This window comes from Mesocricetus auratus, unplaced genomic scaffold (assembly GCF_017639785.1).
Source record: "Mesocricetus auratus isolate SY011 unplaced genomic scaffold, BCM_Maur_2.0 Super-Scaffold_100041, whole genome shotgun sequence".
NCBI classification, from domain to species: domain Eukaryota; kingdom Metazoa; phylum Chordata; class Mammalia; order Rodentia; family Cricetidae; genus Mesocricetus; species Mesocricetus auratus.
In genome coordinates this window covers 3872675-3898975 of record NW_024429218.1, presented here as the reverse complement: position 1 = coordinate 3898975, position 26301 = coordinate 3872675, and the positions used below count along the sequence as shown (strand labels likewise).

The window sequence follows — 26301 nt, the reverse complement described above, 5'->3', positions numbered from 1 at the left end:
TCTCTGAAATTTCAGATGCTTCTACTAGTCAACTTACTAAAAACTTTAGCCCCAGCTTCCAAGAACAGTAGAACCTAAAACAAGAGCCTAAAAATGGGTTTGGGGTTTGATTTTCTTGGTAAGATTTAAAGTGAACCCTTCCATTAGACTGTCAGAGAATATTAGCAGTAAATAGACTGAATAGCATCAGGAACATTATACTGCAGCCTCAATTTTAGTATAGTACATTCCTAAGTTAATTCTAGAATTAAAATATATGTTAGAATTATACAAAGAACATTAAAATAAAAAATAACAAGCCTTTTTCTCCAAGTTATACTTTTTTAAAATAACACTTTAAAAATGGAAATGAAAATTATGTATACCTGTAAGGATTTAGGCATTATGCTGGCTTGCCTCCCCCCTCCCCCCACCTGGCAGAATGCACTCAGGCAGTACCCTGGTCAGCCCAGGTGCAAAGGACCCCTTTAAAAGAAAGACCTCCGTCCACTTACACTCTTTCTGCTCTCTTTCCCGCTGTCCCCCTGGGGCAGACAGGACTTTTCCTGTCTCCCTCTCCTCTTCTGTCCTCTCTGTCTCTGTCTCTTTACTCCTTTTCTCTTTCTCCTCCTCCCTTCCCTTTCTAATAAAACATCTCACTGTCTACCTCCTTGAGTATTTGTCCCCTGCCTCAGTTACCCTCACCTGCCATGGAATCCGCCAAGGTTCCTCATGCTTTATTCCTAACAATGCCAGTGCTTGTTTCTTTATAAATACTTGAGATTACTCATTGGCTTGGGTAAAAACTTTTTTTCTGCTTGTTTGTTTGTTTGTTTTTGACACAGGGTTTCTCTGTGTAGCCCCGGCTATCATGGAACTTGCTCTGTAGACAAAGCTAGCCTTGAACTCAGAGATCTGCCTGGCTCTGCCTCCTGAGGGTCGGGATTACAGCAACACCACAGCTGGTTTTGGGTAAAACTTTTTAAACTTGACAATTAGTAATCAGTTTAGTGTTCTCAAGGACAATTGGTTGTAGTGGGAAGAGAATAAATGGTAAATAACTATAATAAAGGGGGAAAAAGACACCTCGTTGGCTGACTTGGAGCAGGAAGAAGAGAACAAAATGCTAGTTAGAAGCCCGCGGACGGTGGCTGTGGAGGGTCAGTCTGAGGTCCAGACCTGCAAGGTATGAAGTTATGACCAGGCCTGGGGACTCGGGGGAAAGAGGAAGCTGGGGAATTGAGTAAGCATATTCAACTGCTGTGAGCTTTGCCCAAAGAGGAGGGACTGCAGAGACAGCTTCATTTAAAAATAGACTGCTTACAGAGACAAGGAGCTGGCGGAGTGACGGGGCACTGGCAGCTGGCATGGACGCCACCGAGAGGGGCTGAAGCTGGGGCAGGTAAATGGGGGAAGAGGAGCCTGGAAGCCATGTCATGACCCTAGAGCAGTCAAGCCGAACTGGGCACTCAGGAGAGGGCACAGCACGGGCAGGTGGGGCGGGGCAGGAGCATGGGGGGGGGCAGGAGCATGGGGGGGGTACTGATTGTTGGTTCTGCTCCATCCATGATATTTGTTTCCTGGTAACAGGTGGGATCCAGAAGTTCCCGCAAACACAGGCAGAGGGCCTTAGGACTTAGCAGGACAGACCGGCATGGCAGTCTTGGGGTCCCCCAGCAGGGGACAACAGAAATGCTGGATCAGGTGGAAGGAGCAGCACCCCCAAATGGGATATCCTAAAATGTTTCGCTCTGTACCTGATGGCTCTGCCATAGGGGTCCTGTAGAGTGGTCAGAGAAAAACACTGAATGTGATCCTGGGAGATTCAATTTTCCTACAACTTAGGACAAACAATTGCAAGGAAGGAAACAAACATTCATGGCCAGCAGATTCGCTGGTTTGCGGTGATTAGCAGCACTGTTGGCCAGAGTAAGAGGGCTCTCATCCACCGTGGGCAGCATGGAAACTGCACGAAAACCATCTACAAGTAAGCGACAGTAAGAGCACGCCCCAGCCCTGTCCACTTCATTCACAGGTCTGTACTCTTGAGAAACTGCCTTTGCACCAGGGACACATGAAAGAATCTGCTGTGTCATGATTTAAAACACACAAATATCATATAGAATGTCCACATGAAGGAGAAAAAAGTTGTATTGAAATTAATAGAATATTCCACAAACTGCAAATCACCAACTTAAAAAAAAACCCACAGAGAAAAAAAGAAAAATCTATCAAAAAAGAAACAAATAGCTTGAGCAAACCAAAAAAGACACAAAACAATGCACAGTATGATGTGCCTATGAAGTTTCAAGGCCGAGCTCGCCGTGAGAGCACAGACTTTGGCACTCAATAGTCCTGAGGTGGAGGCGGGAGGTTAGGAGTTTGAGGCTGCCCTGGACTACACAGAGACACAGATTACAAACCAGAAGACAGGGGTAGAAGGGGATTAGGCACTTAATGAAAAAGGATTTAGAATTCAAGTTTATCTCATATGTAATTATTTGCAAAATTGGATAAGGAGTTCAAGTATAGACTCTCCAGAAAGTGAAATTAATCCTTTAGAAGTTACAGTAGCTCATTCCAAGTATATATATCTTTCTTAGGCTCATTTTTCTTTAATGATTTAATCTTGGGATGCTGATGAGGTATTTTGTTATTTGCTTGCTTCTTAGTTTTTTTTTTTTTTCCTATGCCATCAATCCTCAAATCAAGGTGGCCAGGAAGAGAGGGGAGGAGCAAAACCAACATGCTCAGGTGGACAGCTTCCCTGCCTCTGCCCCTGCCCCCCCTTTCTTTGCTCCACACCCCAACTCCCATCCTGAGGTCACAGAGGCAAACCAACTAAGGCCTCAGAAGATATGCTAAGCTGATTATTCAGAGGGCCTGAAAAACCATTCTGCTAGCAGCCTGGCTTCTATTCAGAAACAAGAGTTGGCAAGAGATAACAGATTTATTTTGAAAGAAGAGGAAAAAAGTTATATTTCGAGTGTTGTGTATCATGTGCTGAAGAAGCAGCTCCCATTTTCTAAGGACGCCAGGGAGAAAAGCAAGGAGAAGCTATGAAAGCGTCACACCATAATTAGAAAATATCTTTTCAAACGGGCTAACAGGGGGCAGGCAAACCTGGGGCTAGCCTTGCACCTCCTGGAAGATGTTTCTTTCAGCACGAAGACATCATAAAAGTAAATGTCTATTCTTCCCTAATTTGGAAAATGAAAATTAAGGCCTATATGAAAATGGACTTAAATAATGTTGATGTTATTCAAACTGGCATGAAGGAGAGTTAGGGGTCTTCTTAAAATACAGTAATAAGGGTCATGAGGAGCAGTAGTGTTATGGATATGCAGATAATATATAGTGCTATAAACCTTGAGACATTTATAGTATTATAGTGGTGTTACAGTACATAACACTTTACTAAATAGTATGATCAAAAAAACATGAGGATAACAATAAAATTTTAACCTTTTACGGCACAGTAGTGAGTGCTGGTACCTGATACTGATTCTAAATAATAAATAAGTTTCAAAATTTGCTAAAATTTCTAAGTTGTTTTCAAACTAACTTCTTGAATCTTTTCTAGACCAAACTAATACATTAGCAGGTTATATTCAGAAACTTCTCATCGTTAGTTTAAATACGACGGTAGTAGGTGGGGGATAGCTCAGCTGGTGCAGGCTTGCCTCCCTTGACGATCTGAGTTTGATGCCATAGCCCAGGTATGGTGGCACACACTTTAATACCAGTGCTGGGATTATAGGCAAAGATGGTCTGATCCTTGGGGTTCACTGGTCTGCCAGCCTAGCTTACTTGGTGAGCCTAGGCCATTGAGAAACTCTGCTTCAAAAACAAGGTAGACATATTCTGAAGAACAGCTAACGTTGATTTCTGGCTTCAGAGGGCTCATGCACACACATAAATAAAGTATCACACACATACAAACAGTCTAGTGTCCCATGTGGGACATGTTTCAAGACTCATGACACAGATGATCTCTGTACAGTAAAAGATGTTTAAAATGGTAAAAAAAAAAAAAAAGCAATCAAAATAATCCTACAAATAAGGATTCAAATGTTCGGAACATTTAAGGTAACTCTACCCATGACCATCAGACCTCATTTAAGGTACACTCAAGTTAGTGGCTACTGAACAGTACCAAGGCCTTGTCACTGAGACCACCGAACGTATTTATGGAGTCCGAATAACCTCCTCTACACCCTTTAGTCTTCGACCTCTGGACATATGCAAGTCTCTCTATTTAGAATTTTTGTCTTCAGGTTTTTCCCTGAGCACTGCCACCTACCTAGATGTCACACACATTTCATGTAAATCTGAAGTTACTGTTCCCTCACTGAACAACTAACATAGGCACAGTAAGGGCAAACATGCTCACAGGGTAGAGAAAGCAGCCGGATATGAAGAGCCATGTGTGACCCCAGGCTTCCAGTCCGGATGGCCAGCTCCCCTCCACATAGCCTTTATGAAGACAGGAGTGAACTGAAAGAGAACAGTCTCCAAATTATGAAGGACCGAAGCAGTTGCAGTCCATTCTAGGTTCTCTAAGTGAGTTAGTTATGATTTATTCATTCACGCATCATTCAACATTTATTCTGTCTCATCCGAGTGCCAGCCCCAGAGCTAGGTACTAAGGATAAAACCCAAGACTACATCCCAAGCACTTAATAAACATTGGCACTAATCATGCTGTCCAACAGCTGCGCTATCTCTGCGTTATCACTTTTAATCTTTACACCAGTCCCCTTCTGCATGGAGAAAACAGACCACGAAGTTAAGTGGCTTTTCCAGGCTCACAAAAGTTATCAGCAGGCAGGTCTACGTCAACTTCAGTCTGTCCAACTCCAAATCATGGGAGCACAAAGCCACCAAGCCGCACAGACAGCGGGGCGTACATGCCAGGTACAAATACATACTCCATACGTGTGCTAGCTATGTATCTATGTCACATGACATCAATATCTATCGTTTGAATGATGCCACATGGTAAATGGGCCCATCTAGGCATTATAATTGATAATATCTCCTCTTTAGAATGCTAGATGAGTAATGCTAATCAATTCAGTACTGAGCTTAGTGGATCTATATTGGAGAAAAGAAAACTCAATAAATAATTTCAAAGAAGGAAATAAGACCTTGGAAATAAAGTCTGCAGCCTCTTCTCGCCAAAAACTGAAGAGAAACTCCTGCCCCACTAATACCTTAAGAAACGTACGTGGTAGGGCTGGAGTGATGGCGCACTGGTTGCAAGCACTGGCTTGCTCTTCCAGAAGACCTGCGTTTCGTTCGCAGTCTTCACATGGTGGCTCAAACCATCCATAACTCCTGTCTCAGGAGATGCAGCATTCCTTTGGGGACAGGCATGAACCAGGCATCTACAGACATACACGTAGGCAAAACATCCACATAATAAATAAGTAAATAAAATGTAATATATGTGACTATGGTTTCAGTTTCATCTTGGAAAATACTTTCAAAGGCCATGCACATCCCAACATGGAGAAGGCTAGAGCAGGAGGACGGGCAGTGAAAGATCCCTGAGGTACAAAGTGGGTGTGTAATGGCTTGAGCTAAAAAGTGAGTTCAAGGCTAGCCTGGGATATATAGCCAAATTCTGTCTCAAAAACACGAGGGCTCTGGATATATCTCAGTGGTGGAGAACATGTCTAGCACATGGAAGACCCTGGGCACCGGAGAATAACATATATACATAATTTATGTATATACATATATAATTATGTGTGCATAATTATGTATGCATGAGGTAAAAAGAAAACAATCTACAAATTAAACAATTAGCAAAAAAGTATTCAGAATAATTTGAAAATAAACCTAACAAATGATTAAGGTCCCCACAACCTACACGTTAGACATCAAAATACGTACACACTTCATGCTTCATTCTGCCATAATAAAAGGTGGATGTCATAAGAACTGAAGCAATTTTGAGGAGATTTTCTAGTCTTTTCCTATCTGAGCAAAGATGGCAAGGCATTAAGGACTAAGGAGAAGGTTAATCTACTGCACGGAGAGATGCTTTGCCTTCAGATAAAGCAAGACAACTTGGTTATAATTTATTTATTTGTTTGCTTGTTTGTCTTTCACGTCTCAGCCTGTAGTACTGCAGAAGCTCACTTAGATTGTCAGGAAAGATGGCGTGCCTCTCCCTTTGGTTAGTGTTGTAGGTCTTCTGACGTCAAGCATGACACTTCTGCTTCAGTTCTGTGAAGTCATCAATGTTAAATAACGGTTGCTGGTCTGGGGACTCACCATGCCGAAGGTAAACTAGCCTTATCCGAGTGCTAGGTCACCCATGAGCATAACGTAGACACAGTGGACCAAGGCTGACTTCAGAAGGTCTACAAACAATCACTCTTTAACATTAAGTGACAGCAACTAAAAACTGCATACCTAGTAAAATAATTGAATAAGAACCAAGATTCATGGTCAATTTCTCAGAAGGAAAAACAATGCACTTTATGTGACTATACTTGAAACATATTTTCCATATATGCAAAATATAATTGAAACCATTTACAATGAGTAACTCATATTTTCTATCACCAAAGTACTTAAAATGTACAAATGGGATTTTTCAGTTCAATAATAAGAAATAAGATTTTTCATGTCAACATAGACTACAAGGTAGAAACTTCATTTCTTACTCTTATATTTGTTTCATACACAATATAAATCTTCATATTTATTTCAAAGCATAATAGATTTTCTTCATGAGGAAGAAAATATCATAATAACTGTAGAGCTATGTTGGTCTTTCTGGCTGCAAAATTTTGCTGAGAGAGAAATAAAAACATACCATATGGTATAATCAACAGAATAAAAGCTCCTTTCCCTCAATCCCTGTACGTGAAAGCCACTAATGTTATGTATATCAACACCACCTGGCCCTGAACTTAATGCTCCTGTCAAGATTCAGTACACACACTGAGCAAACAAGAAACTGTATTTGCTAAATTTAATTCCCCAATTGAATACAACAGGTTTTTCTTGTTCTGTTTGATAAAAACTACAGGTGTTTTTCCCATGCTTCTGTCGTTGTGTAACTAAAATGTCCTATTTTCCCTCCTTCATAAGATGCACCATAAATGCAGAGATGGGAATTATGTGACTGGAATACCTCATTGCATTCTGCCGTGTTTCACTTCACGATGAGCACGCCGGTAGGAAGGGATGCTGGAATACACTGTTCTAGATACTGCACAGGAGGCTAGAGAGGGATGCAGACAGCACAGACCACGGCTGCGTGTAAAATCCCCATCACACTGCTTATGGAAACTACGTCACTGGAGGCCATGAGCTTCCGCATCTATCTTCCCTAAATGACGCATCTTCCCTCTGGAGACCATAAACCACTAGGATTTCTCAGTCACCCATGTGCAAGCATGACAGAGGCTCTGAAATCGACATCGCAACTGCAGAGACCCTCCTGGAGGACAGTAACAACGAGATCACCAAAGACAGGTTCTACAAGAAACTGCCACTGAATCCAAGAGCAACCCCATAGGGGCGTGGACCGATCCATCCCAGCGCCATTACATAAGAGGAAGAAATCTGATGCTCAAGAGAAACTAAACTGCTTAGTGATCTCATTCTTACCAGAAAAATTATCTGCTGGAAAAATCCTTCAAGGTCAACCTTGGCAAAAATTAAAAAATAATGAAAAGCATTCATCCCTAAGGCAGAGTGAGACTGTTCAATTTGAAGCAATGCACTGTATATTTTATTAGCTATAACTCCTTTAATTATTCATGACATCTCTTCTGATATTCCATACAGAAACCTCACATTGCTCAGATTTCTATCTGCAGCCTTTTGTAAAATTTCCTTTCTTACTCAAGGGCCTTAGGAGCCTAAAGCTCTCTACCTGGCACTACCCACTGAATGCTAACATACATTAAAGTCAGACTCCGAAGGAAAAACAGTCGGAGAGGGAGTGAGAAGAGAAAGACCCACAGACACACCAAACCGCTGATAAGCCACCCTCCAGTGCCATCTGCACTCTGCTGCTGCCTGGGACACTATGCAGCCCCAAATGCTGCAGAAAGCATGCTAGGACACTGTCCCAGGCCCATGCATCACTTCCTGTCATCTGAGAGGCTCTAATGCTAACTGCTCGGCTTGCTTCCTGCTGCATCTTGCCCCAAAGATGCACTTTTCCCACCTCCCACGGGTTTAATTATCTGCTGATTTCTGATGGATGGGTATGCCAAAAAGTTGTGCCCCATGGAAGGGGACCCAGGATAGAGAATCTCAGGCAGTTCCTCACTGGAATATTGATATCCACACAGGCTTGCCGCTAATCCCTAGCCTGAAGACAGTAGAAACATAAATACCGCCAGTGAACCCTGGGAAATATTAGTTCCTCTCATTCATATGAATTCCAAGCTTTCCTTCCCTCTATCCACCGTTCTGAATCTGAAGGTCCCAAGCATAATCCAATTAGCACCAAAATTAATGGGGCCACATTTCTGAGTGGCCAGGGGACCAAGACATGGCTTTTGTCTCAGAGGGGATAGTTCCGGTTAATTCCATGCCTCAGCTTTCATGTAATAAGGCCAGCGACAGTGGCAGTGATAGGTATGAAAGACTCTGTGGTAGTTTTGAAAGAAAATGGCTCCCCTAGGAAGTGGCACTACTAGGAGGTGTGGCTTGTTGGAGTAGGTGTGGCCTTGTTGGAAGAAGTGTGTCACTGTGGGGGTGGGCTTTGAGGTCTCCTATGCTCAAGCTATGTCCAGTGGGTGGTACAGAGATACTTCCGGTTCCCTGTGGATCAATATGTAGAACTCTCAGCAGCTTCTCCGGTACCACGTCTGTCTGCACACCACCGTGTCCCACCATGATGATAGTGGACCAAACCTCTAAACTGCAAGCCAGTCCCGATTAAATGTTTTCCTAGATAAGAGTTGTCATGATGTCTCTTCACAGCAATAGAAACCTTAACTAAGGCAGACTCCAAATAGCGTGCTTGATTGGCTTCCTATGTATGGCTGTCTAAAAGGGGCCAGAACGGCACACATGCTAGTGGACTATAAAGTAACCAAGACGTGTTTCACTTGGAGAGATCACAGTCTGTCAGCTCTGTAGTTAGAGAGGGGAGAAGCCCCTTGCATAATAAGAATGAGCCATTTGAGGATCTGGGGAGATGGGTTAGCGGGCAAGCTGCTTGCTGCACACACAAGAGAACCTAATCCAGATCTCCAGTATCCATGTAAAATCTGGGTGTGGTGACAAGTGTCTCTAACCCCAACTCTGGATGCAGAGAGAGACAGAACTGTAAGGTGTTCTGGGCAGGAAGTATACACCCAGGAGCTCCAGGTTAGTGAAGGAAGGCCCCTGTCTGAAAAGATAAGTTAGAAAACTTGACTGAAGAAGATATCCAACCAACGTTGACTTCTGGCCTCCACAAGCATATGGATACACACACACACACACACACACACACACACACACACACACACACACACACACGGGGCAGGGGGAGTGATAAACCCATCTGCTAAGCATAACCAAGTCAGACACTAACAACTCAGAGCCAGCATCTCAGTCCCCTTAACTTGAGGGTTGCAGAACTTCTATTGTATTACAAATATCTAGCACTCACGAATTATTTGAGGTCAGTTTCCAAAGAAGAGCTATGGAACACTAACTCTATTTATTCCCATTTTCCCCAATAGCAAGTTATTTGCTTCCTTCTAAGTAGATTGACTTTTTTTTTTTTTTAAATAAGTGTACTTTTCTCATCTATGTCTTTTTCCTGGGCTCTTGGCATGGCAACTTCTATCATGCCAAAGCCATGTGGGAGTCTCTCTGTATAGTAATCTAGATTCCCCCTTTTGTCTTACTGAGGCAGGTCCCCTTTTATGCAAAACAACATTTCCCTGTTAAGAAGCTGCACACCTCAACTTCTTTTGCAACTATGAATGGCCAGCTTTATCTCATCACCCAGAACTGGTGAGATAGAAACGAAAGTCCTTACCGGAGCATCTAAGCAGCTCCTTAAAGGTTCACCTTTTGTTCATGGAGAAAGCTCAAAGTAGTTGTGACTGCTTTGGATTGCATATACATCTGAGGCCTTTCACTTTCTCCAAGGACCCTGGAGATAAAGCAGTCACTTTGCTACCACAAGGCAAGATATGAGAGGCTAGAAGCCACAGTCAAGAAGACGATTATAAACAGTCTCAAAAAAGAATGGTGTTTGAGGCTATCCTCCTGCCCAGGCTACCCTCAGACTAGATAAAAGAGAGTATTCTATCTAATTGAGCTACTTTGCCTGAGATTTTTGTCATATATGAATGTCATTATTTCTCACTATCAGTTGCCAGTGGATGTCATCATAAATACAAAGAGAGAGAGAGAGAGAGAGAGAGAGAGAGAGAGAGAGAGAGAGAGAGAAACTGTAATCATGTACTTCAAGCGTTTTATGGTAACAATGTTCAGCCCAGATCCTACCAGAATGCTTGTGTGAGGTCACTAAGAGTAAGGTGACCAGTGACCTTAGAGGCCACAACAATACACTACACTGTAAAAATATGGTCATTTCAACTCACAAAGTGCTAAGCTTACAGCTGCAACACGAGAAAAGGCAGGGAAATTGTGTCAATTACTGCGCCAATCCCTAAGAATTAGAGTGTGATGGTAACTTCTCCCAGAAGAATAAGGAAAGTTCCCAGGAGAATGGGTCTTCCAAACAGCTGATTCTCAGGTCTCCATGATGAAATTTAAAGCAAGTGGTAGCTTACATTTGGTATAACAAGTCCTATGCAACTGGCAACCCAATTACTATCCAATATTTTTTGGCTCAAATCACAACCAGAACATGAACACATCACTGAAAATTCCTCCCACGATGCACTCCGCATAGCCATTCTCCATGCCCAGCGACTACCCAAGAGCTGAGATCCTCCACCTCTGCCAGACACATTCCCACACATTTTTGTCTCCTTTGGAAACTCTAATATGTTACAGTCAAGAAAATGCCTGCAGAAAGTAACTCTCATGCTACAGTTGTTTTCTTTATCTCTTCTTTGGATAATAGGCGAGTAAAGAGACATACACTATTTTAGGAAACCAATCGAGTATTGAGAGATATAGAGAGAGAGAAGAGGAGGAGAGAGAGAGAGAGAGAGAGAGAGAGAGAGAGAGAGAGAGAGAGAGAGAGAGAGAGAGAGAGAGAGAGAGGAGACTGCATCTGCCTTAGATGTATCCATTCTTTGGAATTTTAAATTATTAAAAAATGTATTATTTAAAAACTATATGTAACATAAAGCAATATCAATACTAGTTCCAATGGCTTAACTAGACAGAGAATGAAGAAATGCTTAAAGAAAGCACTGGACCGAGAATGAGCCCATTTCATGAAATTACTTAACATGCTGAAAAAAGGGTATTGAGTGAGAGGAACCTGTACAGGTGGCTGGCAGGGGGCTCACAGAATGCCCTGTGGGAAGGACAGTTTTCCTGGTTTCTCAGCTAGTCTTACATAGGGGACTTGTATGATATACATACATTAAGAAGGACACAAAGGGACTGCAGCATTACACATAGGCTTTGGGGGACCATGAAGCATGCTGGCTTATAGATAATGGCTCCTGTCAATATTCAGGTATCTGTACTGGCCTGTCCTAGGGGTTCTGACAGGATACGCAACTACTAAGAGTGCCTCCTGTGCACATTCACTACTTTCCCTTCTAAGAGGGCCCTGCCCACCTCTCAACCTCTTTCTGTCCCTCTCCTTCTCCTCTCTCTCTCCACCTCCTTCCTCTCTCCTCTCTCCTGCTGCTTCTGTCTCTAGAGGCCAGTCTCCTTCGGCCCCCTTCCTCCCTTTTTATGATCCCTTTTCCTAAAAAAAAAACCACTCTGCTTGAACCCTGTCTCATGGCGGCTTTCTCTTGTGTGCTGCTTTTCTTAAATTATAACAACTACACAGCAGACAATGTCAGGCACTTTTTTGGGGAGTTCAGGTTAAGTTGGTTGTGTGTGTATATGTATGTTCCTGTGGGTATACACACACATGTGTGTGGAAGCCACAAATCAGTGTGTGTGTGTGTGTGTATGTGTGTATGCTCATGTGGGTATGTGCATACATGTGTGGAGGCCACAAGTCAGTGTGTGTGTGTGTGTGTGTGTGTGTGTGTGTGTGTGTATGCTCATATGGGTATGTGTATACATGTGTGGAGGCCACAAGTCAGTGTGTGTGTGTGTGTGTGTGTGTGTATGTGTGTGTATGCTCATGTGGGTATGTGCATACATGTGGGGAGGCCACAAGTCAATGCTGGACATCTTTCTCTCCTGCTCTCCACCTTGTTGTTTTTAGAGACAGCATCTTTCTGTGGACCTGACCTTGTTTTTAGAGACAGCATCTTTCTGTGGACCTGACCTTGTTTTTAGAGTTCTAGGAACCTGTTTTGGTGTCTTTCGCCCTGGGATCACAGATACACTCCTGCTGTGCTCAGGTTTGTACCAGGCTTCTGGGAAATAAGCTCTTTATGCTCATGTGGTAAATGATTAACCAACTAAGCCTTGCCCTATCCCCAGCCTTATGGGCAGGTCTTGATTGGCTTGACATTCAATGTGTTCATCAAGAAAATTTTCAGTGTAGTTACTGTCATTACTTCCTTCTATCACCAGAATGGTCCAATGGGCCTTTACTGAGAGGAAAGAAAACCTTCCTTGCTTCTTCCCAATCTTCTTGTTTCTTTTTTTTTCTTTTTTTCTTTTTTAGGTTTGGTTTTACGAGACAGGGTTTCTCTGTATTGTTTTGGAGGCTGTCAGTCCAGCCTGGCCTCGAACTCACAGAGATCTGCCTGCCTCTGTCTCTTGAGTGCTGGGATTAAAGGCGTGCGCCACCACCGCCTGGCCCAATCTTCTCGTTTCTAAAGAAATATGTATGTATATATATGTATGTATATATACACACATATATATGTATATACATTCACACACACACACTATTGCCAAGACAGCAGTTGAGTAAATTTACCTGCCCCAACTTTTAAATTATTATATATACATCATATGTGTGTGCATTCACACACACACACACACACACACACACACACACACACACACACGCTCACACTGTTGTTTTGATATCCTGGCCTATTGCTTCTTGCTTTCCTCAGTAACGTCCTAGCATTACTCCAGTGAAGAGATATGGAACCATTTTATAATTGTAGGCAAATAATCCCTCATTTAGAAAACGTCTCAGTTTATTTTGTTGTTGTTGTTTTGGTATTTTTGCTGTTGTTGTTGTTGTGAGACAGCCTATCATGTAGTCCATGGCCTCAAACTTGCTATATAGCCAAAACTGGCCTTGAATCCTGATCATAACTCAGCCTCCCAGGTGCTGTGATCACAGGTATGAGTCATCATGCCTGACTGAGTTTACTTTTTAAGAAAAGAATGAGGATAGAAGAGAATGACCCCAGTTAAGACTCCTAGCAATAGGGGATAAATGGCCATCTCCTGTGACCAGGCAATACCTCCAGCAGAGGGATTGGACCAACAACAGTCACATACCCTTTGACCTACAGTCTGCCCCGCCTATGTGGTGTGCTGGGGTAAGGGTGGCACATAGATTGTGGAATTTCCAACCAGTGACAGGTCCAGCCTGAGATCCATGGCACGAGAGTGAGCCCACCCATGACACTGCCTTGGAGTGCCAGGACCCAGAGGCTGGGTGGCCCCCAAATCTCGGATAGAACCAAACATTATTGGAGTAAGAAATGTCAATGAAATGATGCCTAATGATACTCTGCTATACTCATAGATTGGTGTCTAGCCCAATGGTCATCAGAGAGGCTTCATCTAGTAACTGATAGAAACAGATACAGAGGACCACAATCAAACATTAGGCTAAGCTCAGGGAACCCTGCTAAAGCGAGGGACAAAGGATTGTAGGAGCCAGAGAGGTCAAGGACATCACAAGAAAACTCACAGAATTAACTAACCTGGTCTCATAGTTGCTCACAGAGACTGAACCAATAACCAGGGAGCCTGCATGGGACTGGCCTAGGCTCTCTGCATACATGTTACAGTTGTGTAGCTTGGTGCTCTTGTGGGACTCCTAACAGTGGGAGCAGGGGCTGCCTCTGACTCTTTTGCTGGATTTGGGGTGCTTACTCTTACTGCAACTTGATATGCCATGTTTTGTTGATATTCATGGGAGGCCTGCACTTTTCTAAATAGAAACAGAGGGAGGAGAAGTGGATTGGGGGAGGGGCAGAGGAGAGGTTAGGGAGAGGGATTGGGAGGAAAAGAAGGGAAAAATGGTGGTTGGAATGTAAATTTAATTAACTAATTAAATCAGGCACCCCAGAGACCCTTTATTGAATTAACAGAAACAACTTATATCATCTCCCCCCAACCCCCAATTAAACAGGCAATTCACTGAAATAAACAGGACTTACATACATGCTGTTTCATTGAACTCTATACCTGGAATTCTTTAATTTATACAAAGCATTAAAGATAGAAGAGCAAAGGGCACAGAAGAAAATCTTTATGAAATTTAATCTAAAGAAGATCAGACTACTGAAAAAGTTACTTGTAACACCAGGCCTTGATTTTAAAATTACTACCTTCTATATACATGAACATGTAAAGCATTAGTTCATTTTGTTTGTGGGTGGACAAGAATATTCTGTAAACATAAAGCATGGACTGCAGAGGCGAGAACCCAAGAAGGAAGAAATGCAATTAGTGACCCTTCAAGTATATATTCTTTTAGGAAATGTTGACAAATCTTTTATTATTCACAACTATTTTAACTATTCTGTTTATTGTTCATGTGTATGTGTGTGTGTTTCATATGAAATTAAAGATTTATTTTCCAGTATCTGTGAAGAATTGTGTTTAATTTTGATGGGGCTTGCATTTAAACTATACGTTGCTTTTGGTATGATGGCCATTTTCACTGTATTAATCCTACCAATCCATGAGCATGGGAGATCTTTCCATCTTCTGACATCTTCTTAAAGTTTTTATTATACAAGCCTTTCACTTGCTTGGTTAGTTATCCAAAGGATGGGTATGTATACATACATACATACATACATACATACATACATACATACATACACACATACATACATACATTTGACATCTGTATATAGGAAGGCTGTTGAATTTTTTGCATATTAATTTTGTATCCTGCTAATTTGCTGAAAGTATTCATCAGATGTAGGAGTTTCATGGTGAAGTTTCTAGGTCACTTACCTATACAATCAACATCTGCAAATAAAGAAACTTTGATGTCTTCCTTTCATATATGTATCTCCTTGAAGCCTCCAGTTTTCTTATTGCTGGAATTAAGACTTCAGATATTATACTGAATAGGTATGGGGAGAGTGGACAACTTTGCCTTGTTTCTGATTTTAGAGGAAATTCTTTGAGTTACAATGATGTTGGCTGTGGACTTGTTGTAAATTGACTTTTTATGTTGAAGTATGTCCATCGTATCCTTAGTTTCTCTAGGACTTTTACCATGAAGGAGTCTTGGATTAGGTCAAAGCTCCCTCTGTATCTAATGAGATAATTATGTGGTTTTTGTCTTTCAATCTGTTTATATAGTGGATTACATTTATTGATTCTGTATATTGAACCATCCCACTTTTCATGGTGGATATCTTTTTGATATGTTCTTGGATTTAACTGCAAGTATTTTATTGAGAATTTTTGCATTTATGTTTATAAGGTGTTGTGGAATATTATCTTAAGATGTGTTACTTTTGTTTATGTTGTAAAATATTTGCCTAATGCAAAGATATATTGTATTCTTTTATGTTGCATTTGTTTAACTCCATAAATCTATGCCTGCCCAAAACATTTGACTGGTCCAATAAAGAGCTAAATAGCCAATAGCTAGGCAGGAGAAAGGATAGGCAGGCCTGGAATGAAGAGAAAATAAATAGAAAGAGAATAGAGAAGAGGGAGGAGCCAGAAAAGGAGAGGGAGAGGAAAACACCAGAAGTCAGTCACCCAACCACACAGCCAGCCACAGAGTAAGAAAGAAATAAAGATATATAGAATAAAGAAAGGTAAAAAGTCCAGAGGCAAAATGTAGTTAGAGAGAAATGGGATAATTTCAAGTTAGAAAAACTGACTAGAAACAAGCCAAGCAAAGGCAGGGCCTGGGCATTCATAAGTATGAATAAGTCTTCATGTATTTATTTGTGTGCTGGGTGGCAGGTGCCCAAAGAGTAAAAAAGTATCCAACTATAATAATATGTGGTAGTCTGAATGTAAATGACCCCCATAATTTTATATAGAGGGGCACTATTAGGAGGTATGGCCTTGTTGGAGTGGGTATGGCCTTGTTGGAAGAAGTGGCTGTGGGATCGGGCTTTGAGGTTTCCTATGCTGAGGATACTACACAATGACTCAGTCAACTTCCTGTTGCCTGCAAGATATAAGACCTTAAGCTACTCCTCCATGTCCACCTGCATAATGGACTAAACTTCTGTGGTGATATTTTGTTTATGATCTAATAAAGCTTGCCTGAAGATCAGAGTGCAGAGCTAAGCTACTAGTTAGCCAAACATACACTAAGCCACTAGTTAGCCTTAGAGAACAGGCAGTGGTGGCCACACCTTTAATCCCAGCACTCAGGAAACAGAGGCAGATAGATCTCTACAAGTTCAAGGCTACCCTGGGCTACATGAGAGTGAGTCAGTCTAAAAGAGAAACAGAACTCACACCTTTTGACCCCAGCACTTGGGATGACACGTCTTTAATCCCAGCATTAAAGAGGAACATAAGACTCCCGGGAGGACACAGGAGCAGTCTAGGCAGATGAGCCTAAGGTTTGGTGGAGACAGATGCAGTCTAAGGGTAGGATTACCCCTTTGGTCTGAGCACTGGTAGAGTTGAGAACTCTCTAGTGGGTGACTGCTTTGCTTCTCTAATCTTCAGCATTAGCCCCAATATCTGTCTCTGGGTTTTTATTATTCATGCTACATGAGTGAGCCCCCTGAATTAAATGTTTCCATTGTAAGAGTTGTCATGGTCTTGATGTCTCTTCACAGCAGTAGATCCTAAGACATAAGGGATATTGATCTATAATTTTCTTTACTGTTGGGCCTTTGTGTGGTTTAGACAGTAGAGTGATAGTGGCTTCATAAAAAGCATTAGGAACTGTTGACAAAAGCTGGGAATTAGTTGAATTAGACTGTCTACCTGGCACGCATGAGGTCCTACATTTGATGCCTAGGCACTGCTTACATTGGGTGTGGTAGCAGATACATGTACTCCCAGCACTGGGTAGTGGAGGCAGGAGGATGAGGAGGAGAGTTCAGGGTCATCCTTACCTACATAGTGAGTTGGAGACCAACCTGGGCTAAATGAGACCACTGAAGGAAATGGAGGGAAACAGAAAGGAGGAAAGAATTTGACAATGAAATCTGAGAGACAAACATGAGGGTTTGGTGGTGCTTGTTAGATTACTCTCTCTTCCTCTGCCTTAAGACAGGCTCTCTTTATGTAGCCAGGCTAAGTGCTGGAATTCCAGACCTGAACTGCCACACCACACTTGTGTTACACTTCTCTAGTCCTTTTGTATAAAGACGATCCTGGGGTGGAATTGTGGAATTCTCACATTCTCAGAAGAAAGCATGCTGAAATTAGATTTCAGGTCGGGCCAAGGTGTCGGGCCGTGGTAGGGTTCCAGTGTTTGGGAGAACAGCAGGCAGGTAAGGGATTAATGGGCATGGCTGGTGTTTATGGAAACAGTAGTGTTGGGATCACCTAAAAAGAGGACAGGCAGGATGGGTGAGGGACACAGGACACTGCCAGCACTGTGTTAGCAAAGAACACAAGTCCTACTCAAATTGCCGATCTTAGCTGGGTGCTGTGTGACTGCAGAATTGAGAGCTGTATATATCAGCTTACTGGGGACCAAACAGGCATAGCACAGTTTGCTTGTTGCATAAAAATGAACTCTTAATCTTAAATACATAGGAAATCACTAAAATAATGTTAGGAATGACAATCTTGGACTAAAATTTGACAACACATGGGGAAAAAAATACATGCTTACCAATAAAAGTAAAAAATTATGCCTGCTCATAACATGTCTTTAAGAGAGAAGTCAGGAATTTATTTTATCTGGTACACCACAGCAATTTGCTATAAAGCTTTATGAAATAGCTAAAGTAATGTTACAGCCAGAAACCAATTGTTGCTAAAATGCATTCGGTTAAAATGGAAAATATAGGGAAATAAAACACTGTAATTGTCTCTCAACCCACATTGTATATTATGTTGCTAAATTATATACTATTATATTTTTTTCATTTTAATATGCTTTCCCATAGAGGAATTGATAACATAAGGAAATGATTCTCTGCTTTATTTCTGAAGACCTAAATATTATCCCACATGTATTTATAAACCAAACAGGGTGTCATTCTCTTATTAGATCTCAAGGCTTATAAAATCCATTTCATGAAGCCATATTTGCAACAATGCGTGAAAGAATGAACACAAATGGCCTTCTGTTCTATTTCTTGCTTGTTTCACAACTGGAAGTTATATATTTGAAGAGAGCTATAACAATATGTAAGGGGGAAACCAAGGTTTTCTTCATTCTAGAAGATCTTTTGATAGCATATTGTATAATTCTTGCAGATACTGTCTTTGGCCTTGGTACTATTTTATTCAGCCTTGTCCATCCACTTAGTAATTGGGCTCACCAAAGAGATGAAAAAATTCCATGGCCTGGATCCACATGTAGCAGGATGTTGACAGAACACAAACTAGTAAAGTGCATTGTGTCTAAATAAAAGGTCAACTTCTTCTTCAGTAGGGATTTTGTAAAGAAAAAATTTTTATATAATAAGCCACAAAATTGACAGAGCACTGAAAAAAATCTTTGTGGATATGAGAAACTTATGTATGTAAAGATGATAATTCCTAAATACAAAGTGAGCAATTATTAGGTGCGTGTTTTAGACAGAAACAGTGTATCTGAGATAGACGGAGATGTTTAAAAGGCCAAGAAAGGCCACGGTCCAGCAGATATACAATATTAGTTCCTTTCCTTATTGCTGTCATCAAATACATGACAAGATACCGCTACAGAGAGGAAGGGTTTAGTAGGGCTTACAGTTTGAGGTGTTACATGACAGTTCATCATGGCAGAAAGACATAATACCAGTTACAGAGAAGCAGGAGGGTGAGGGGCACTTGTCATACTGTGTCCCGACTTAGGAGTCAGTGTAGAGACAGGAAGTGGGCCCTGGAGAGAAAAACACAATCTCATCTCCAAGACTCACTTTCTCCAGCAAAACTCCACCTTGTAAGAGCTTCAAACAACGCCACCCCTGGAGATCAAGAGTCTGTGGGGGACACACTTTGATTTCAAACCCTGATTTGTACTAATAAGCACAGCTTCCAAAATATTAAGACATTCTGACAGAACAATAAAGCACATATACAAATGCTAACAGACACTTGATTTAGAAGAGGTAGGTTGGAGTAGAAATTTTAAATACACCATCTTGTGATTTTTTTCCCGAGGTAATACTATCAGTTCAGATGTTCTATTAATGGTCTGAAGTACAAGGTAGGAAAGACAATGGAAAGCCCATCAGACCCATGTGTGACTAGTAGCGATTCGGGATTGCTTTAAGTTAGCACCTGCACAATCTCATTCCTTGTTGTGGAGGTTGTTTGGGGCCACTGAGAAGACAAGATAAGGCTGCTCACTTCACAGCTGTGAGGCACAAATAAGACCATGCTAGAGAGACCAGGCCACCCCTTTCCAGGGCACACCCCAGTGATGTAAGGACCTCCCACTAAGCTCAACACTCCAGGGTCCTACCAACAACAGTGCAATACTAGATAAATGAGGGCACCGTAGACTTTTCTCACATCTTCCCACTGCCCTGCACTTACTGGGGTAGGAGACAGGTGTTCAGAACTGGCCCAGCACACTCTATAGATGTACAGTCCACTAAGACAGGAGGCTGGGCTGCCAATATGCCGCAGGAAGGAAGGCCAAGGGAAACAAAGGCTAACCTTAAAACATGGCTCTGAGTGACAAATGGAAATAGCTAGTTTCAAGTTTCCCTGTTTAAATTTTAAGCCCTCCTCATGATCATCATCTACTTAGAAAACACATACACACTCTCCAGAGTTTTCATGATAAAACACAGACAATTATGTTCATTTTTTAAAATTCTCCCTAATGGGCCCTGGGAAGAAAACAGGAACGCCATTTTAGCAATGGCTTCTGAGTCAAAGGAACTGGTTGTATAAATGCTTCATATATATGTAAGTCTGATTGCCAGTGGCAAGTCTCAGTAAATATTTAAAACAGAGTATGGAAGAAAAATCTAATTCCTTTGGGTGAGTCTTGCTTCTCCTCTCCCTCTCCCTCCCTCCTCCTCCCCTTAATTAAGTGTTACACAGGTGTTTGCTAATGCCCATGTCAGTCTTAAGAGTGCAGAAAACATGTGCTGTCCTCTAAATGGGCAATGTACGGAATTTTACGGATCTTTCCTCTGTTGAAATTGAGTGTCTGATTACATTTGGAATATGTAACTTGGATTGATGTGTTTTAAAGTAATTTCAATTGCAGTCCAACAGTGCATTTAGCAACCGTCCTCTGAAAAATAACTTGGAGAACTTTAGTTAACCAATAAAACCAATTCATCACAAAAAAACAAAAACAACAAAAAAACCATAGTTCTTTGGAACTGATTTCAAGTAAGAGCTGACTCATCTAAAACATGTGACTGTGGGGGAAAAGTATTTTACAGGCTTGTAACAGAGCCACCCACTACGACATGCCCATCCCATGTAATGCAGTCTGGTTACTTCTTAGTCCCCTTAAGCGATGTATAACTGTACCCCAACAGCAATGAGAAGGCTACTGTGTCCATAGCTTCTTCTCGAGGTGGCCTACGGCTGTTCAAGTTCATAGCCATCTTCCATCTTTCCACAGGTAGAGGCTGAGGTGGCCCGTGAGCTCCTGTATGAGTGGTGTACTGTGCACGATCCCCCGTGAGCTCCTGTATGAGTGTACTGTAACAAGTGCACGATCCCCCATGAGCTCCTTTATGAGTGTACTGTGCATGATTCCCCATGAGCTTCTGTATGAGTGTACTGTAACAAGTGCACGATCTCCCTTGTTGTGGTATAGTCCTTTTGCACACTGAAGATCTATCTGCCTGTTTTACCTCACCCGCGTAAGCCGCCTTCTGATTGGTGTAGTAAAGAGCTCACTGGTCAATAGCTGGGCCTGACAGGATAGAGTGGGCTTCTGGGGAAAGAGGTGAACTCTGAGAAGTTGGGGGTGGGGTGAGTTGGATGTACAGGTGGAGGAGAAGGAGGAGAAGTAATAAACCATGTGGCAGAATGTAGGTTAATATAAATGGTTTGGTTTACGTTGTAAGAGCTACTTGGGAACAAGCCTAAGGTAAGGTCACACTTTCCTTACCTTAGTTAATAATAAGTCTCAGTGTCATTATTCAGGAGCTGGTGGTCCAAAGAAAGTCTGACTATACCCCATAACTGTAGTGAATGTTGACACATTTGTATGTGTATGTTAAATCTAGAGTTACATTTTAATTCAAGGTAAAATCATTTCTTAATTACTTACACTAATCTTGTGGATTCATTTCCTTTACCCAGTGGTTCTAAATGACAGAACTTAACAAAAACACTGTGGCACTTGGTAAATGCATAGGCCTAATTCTGCTGGATAGTGAGTTGGATTCAAAATGTCTTAGACCCTAGTATATCACCTGGATATCCATGTCCAATAATGGTCTGTTCACAATCACAAGGGAATGGAGACAGTCTAGACAACCATTGATGCATGACTGGATAACGAGAAAGTTGTACATGCACACAACAGAACTTCTTTCAGCTATAGGACCATAACATTTCTGGGGAAATGACAGAATAGAAAAATACTGTATTTATCAAGGTGACCAGACTCAGAAAGTCCTTCTTCTGCATGATCCTAGATCACAAGTTCTAAGTTTGGATGTGTAAGTGGGGTGGATGTGGACATAGGCTATGAAATGAGAATGAAGATGTCAGAGGAGGTGGGCAACCGGACAAATGAACAAAGAGAGATGAGAATGAAGATGTCAGAGGAGGTGGGCAACCGGACAAACGAACAAAGAGAGATGAGAATGAAGATGTCAGAGGAGGTGGGCAACCGGACAAATGAACAAAGAGAGTAGAAAGGGTTTGTGGGGACAAAGGGCACAGGAGGGTTGGGATAAGGGAAAAGAAGGGAGGAATGGAATTAACAAAAACAGTTTCTTTTTAAACATTAAAATGAAACCTAATAGTGTGCTTGATAACAACTTTAAAAAGTCAAAATGCTGCAAGTAGCTTTTTTTTTAAAGGGTGGGTAGGTTCTCAGGATATAGGTCAGATGTTACTGTGCTTATCTTGAATGCACCAACTCCCGGGTTTTATCCTGCAATCCTAGCATCAGGGAGCTGCAGGCAAAAGGACCAGGGGTTCAAGGTCCCCCTCAGCCACATAGGGACTTTGAACTTGGTGTGGGCTCCCTGAGACTGTCTCAAAACAAAAAACAACAGAAGAGGTCTTAAGAGGCTGCAGGTGGTTCTAACACACAGCCCAGAAAGATGAGCAGCGATGGGCACAGACACCTGGGAGCTGGGTGGACGGTGTCAATGAGTGAACAGCCAGCCAGTCATGGAAACTGTGTCAAACTGAACAAGACACACCCTCCTGAAGCAAGCAGTGTGCCCAGCTCTAGCTCCCTTGGGGACAAAGGGAGGCAAGACTAATGCCTCCATTTTGTTAAAAAAAAAAAGTGCACCCATGACTCTGGATAGACTGTTAATTTTGCCTAAATGTACCAAGGGTTCCAGTGCAGCCATAACAGTTTGTAATCTATGGCTTATAGAATCAACAGTATTGACTCTTTTTTACTCACTCCACAGATGTGGGGTGGTGTTATATTTAAGAAAACTTAAATAGTTGGCTGTGTGTATGTGTGTACAAGGGGGTCATTTTGTAGTTTCTTCCAAGAGTTCACATTAAAATAAATACGAAGGTACTATGTCTAGATTATAAATTGCCATCAATTTTAAGATATATCTTTAAAACACAAGCCTTGAACGAATGTTCCAAGGGGTAAGCATTGTTCTCGTCCTCTTAGGCATATGTGGTGGGCAGGCAGGGCAGCAGTGAGCTATGCCTGCAAGGAATCCTCACCCTGAACGTTTTGGAAACTTGGCACCAGTTAAAGGTCCCAGTCAAGTGAGGAGCCTAGCAACGGGGGCGTGACGGAGTCACAACCGTGCCATGGGAAGATCCCAGCCTTCTCTGGAGAAAAGACAGCAGCAAATGGCAAGAAGAAGTGAAGTGAAAACAGACCCAGTGATAAAAGACGACCCTGCTCTTCCGAGCCAGCGGGCTGAGCTTACGCGTGAGGAATCTGCCTCGTATGTGCTTGCGCTGTGAGTTCTACTGAAGCGTGCTCAGTTAAGCATTCAAACCTGTGCTGGGGAGATGGTGTTTAGGTGGAGGCGGATGAGCCCTCAGAAGAGAAGCAATGATGGCAGTGTGAAGACATGACAACAAAACTCGGTCTGCCAGTTAATTCGGGGAGGCACCTTTTTGCATAATTGTTTCTTTTAACCCGGTGAATGGACCGGTGTGTGTCATGGTGAATGGGCCAGGAATTAAACACACTAACCATACTCTCTGTGCAGTCACAAGCAGATGGATGGTGGTGACTTAGGCACACTCACCTGTGTCTGATATACTTCCAGGGAGCTTCAGATGAATTATAATTTACTCATTCATTAAGGAAAGGTTTGGGCTAGTAAAATCTATTTAAGAAGATGGGAATATGGTTTGTTTTAGACAGATTTTTGTTCCAAATGTCTAAAACAAAACACTCTTGAATTTTAAGCAACTTCTCCACCCTCTGGAACGATCCCAATGCCAAGTTATACTGAACATATCATATGCAATATTTCATGACACATCATATAAATATAAATCAGCGCAGAAAATAAATCACATATATAAACAGAGACTGAAACTTCATATGTTAGTACTTAGGAGTAATAAAACTTAAAATGGTTATGCTTCCCCGGGGGTAAAATTTCATTTTATTCATTAAAAGTTCAAGGCAATTTGAGCAAAATTTATATGCAACCATTACACATACATCAAATTACCATCAACTTTGCATAGCCAACAATCTCTCACTAAGGCTTCAGTAAAGTAACTGAAGCCTAACTTGAAATATTTTTAATTGAAAAAAAATTTATATTCTTTCCATAGTCAACTAAGTTGGAGAGAACGATTTCATTAAACTGTGACAAATATGCACAATTTTTATGCCATAATTTGGTGTTTTTTAGCTGAAATGATAATATAGGGACAAAAATGTATGAGTCCCTAGAAACGAGCTCCAATAAAGCTATCTCCTTAGAAAATATTGTCAGCACTGAAAGGTATTTTAAATCCATATAGAAATTACACAACTGCCCATCTTAATGTACTCCATAAAGTAAAATGTATGCTTGATTAGCTGAAAACTTATTACACTCTAATAAACATTGAATAATTCTAAAGCAATTTTCAATCTTTCATGCAACTTTTTCTTACAAACTAAGTGCATCACAAACATGATATACAAATAGCTCTCTCCCGTCCTGACTCACGTATCTGTCTCTGTAGTAGTCAATGCTTACCCATGTCTCTTCTCTAAAAGAAAATCTGAGAATCCTTCTTTGGGATAGATTCCAAGATATTACATACAAAGTATAACTAACCTTTACAAATGCTCTCTGTAAATTCTGGTATCAAAATCTACCACATGGCCTGTGTTGGAACTCAGCCACTTTGGCATGACACCTCATGGGCTACATGGATCTTGTTATTGACTGCTGTTATTGGCAGTTATTTTTACTTAATTTCCTCCTCCCACCCAGGTCCTCAGGATGAGGCTGGTGGCCACCAAAGAGCTGCCTCCTTGTTGGATTGTCTATGGCCCACCATCATGGTCACCAAGTTGAGAGTGGCATCCCTGGGAAGCAGGGGAACCTCACTGGCCTGGCCGTAGACAGTAGTGTGCCTTGGGCTTTCAATAGGATCCTACTCCAGGCAACCCTTTTTGGTAAAAGTAGGAATCCTTTTAGAGCTGGGGAGCCCTGGGTTCTAACTCTGTCTCTACTGCGTGGCCTTGAGTCTGTCCCAGGTTCTCACACAGAGTAGTCCATCTCTCGCACTAGAATCTCCCCAACATGTATCGTTACTGTCCAAGAGGAAAGCAATCTGTGGTTCAATGTGATCTTTTTCTTTGTAGTTCTGTAACAATGAGATGGAATTTTGATCGGAATTGCACTTAATCTGTAAACTGCTTTTGGTAGAATGGTCATTTTGACAGTATTAATTCCACCAATGCAGGAGCACAGGATATCTTTCCACTTGAGTGTCTTCCTAAGTTTCTTCAGAGATTTAAATTTCTTTCATCTCCTTCATTGAGCATGTTTCTCATAATTTTATTTTCACTGAAGCTGTTGAGAATGGGAGTTTAGTGTCTATGCTCTCTTTCTCAGCATGTTTTGGGTTGGTGTATAGAAAGGCAACTTATTTTTTCTAAAGTTATTTTTGTATCCTGATGTTTTACTGAAATTATTGATCATCTCTGTAGGTTTTCTCATGAAATTTTGGGCATCTCATCTCTAATAATCACATCAAAACCAACAGGGATAATTTGGTTTTCTTCACCCCCCCCCTTTAATTTCCATTTCTTATTGAATTGCTGTAGCTAGTGCATCAAATACTAGAGTAGGTACAGGGGACAGCCCTGTCTAGTTCCCGTTTTCAATGGGTTGTTTCTAGTTTTTCCATTTAGGATTCTGTTGGCTGTGGGTTTGTCATATAATTATAGTCTTCAATGTGTTGAGATATGTTCCCTCCAGTCCTGCTCTTTCTAGGACTTTTAGCATGTAGACTTGTTGGATTTTTTCAAAGGCTTTTTCTACATCTATTGAGATGATCATGAGATTTTTGTTTTTGAGACCATTTATATGATTTCTTACATTTAATGATGTACATTTGTTGAGTCACCCCTGCAACTTTGGGATAGAGCCTACTTGATCATGACACATGGTCTTATATGTGTGTGTATACAAAAATGTATTAAGCTTGCTTGCAAGCATTTTATTAATTATATTTACATATATACTCAGCTAGGCGGTGGTTGTGCATGCCTTTAATCCCAGCACTTGGGAGGCAGAGGCAGGCGGATCTCTGTGAGTTCGAGGCCAGCCTGGTCTA

General features: G+C 41.6%; 1 protein-coding gene and 1 long non-coding RNA gene across 6 annotated transcripts in view; one reads left to right on the top strand and one right to left on the bottom strand.

The window, feature by feature from the left end:
* The window catches only part of Nr3c2 (nuclear receptor subfamily 3 group C member 2), a 332360-nt gene that overhangs the window by 261705 nt on the left and 44354 nt on the right, over positions 1 to 26301 (bottom strand). The gene's annotated exons all lie outside the window — the stretch shown is intronic.
* On the top strand, positions 1186 to 8910 carry LOC121135681. Its single transcript, XR_005872782.1, has 2 exons — positions 1186 to 1381; positions 7090 to 8910. It is a non-coding gene; the product is annotated as an uncharacterized LOC121135681 (long non-coding RNA).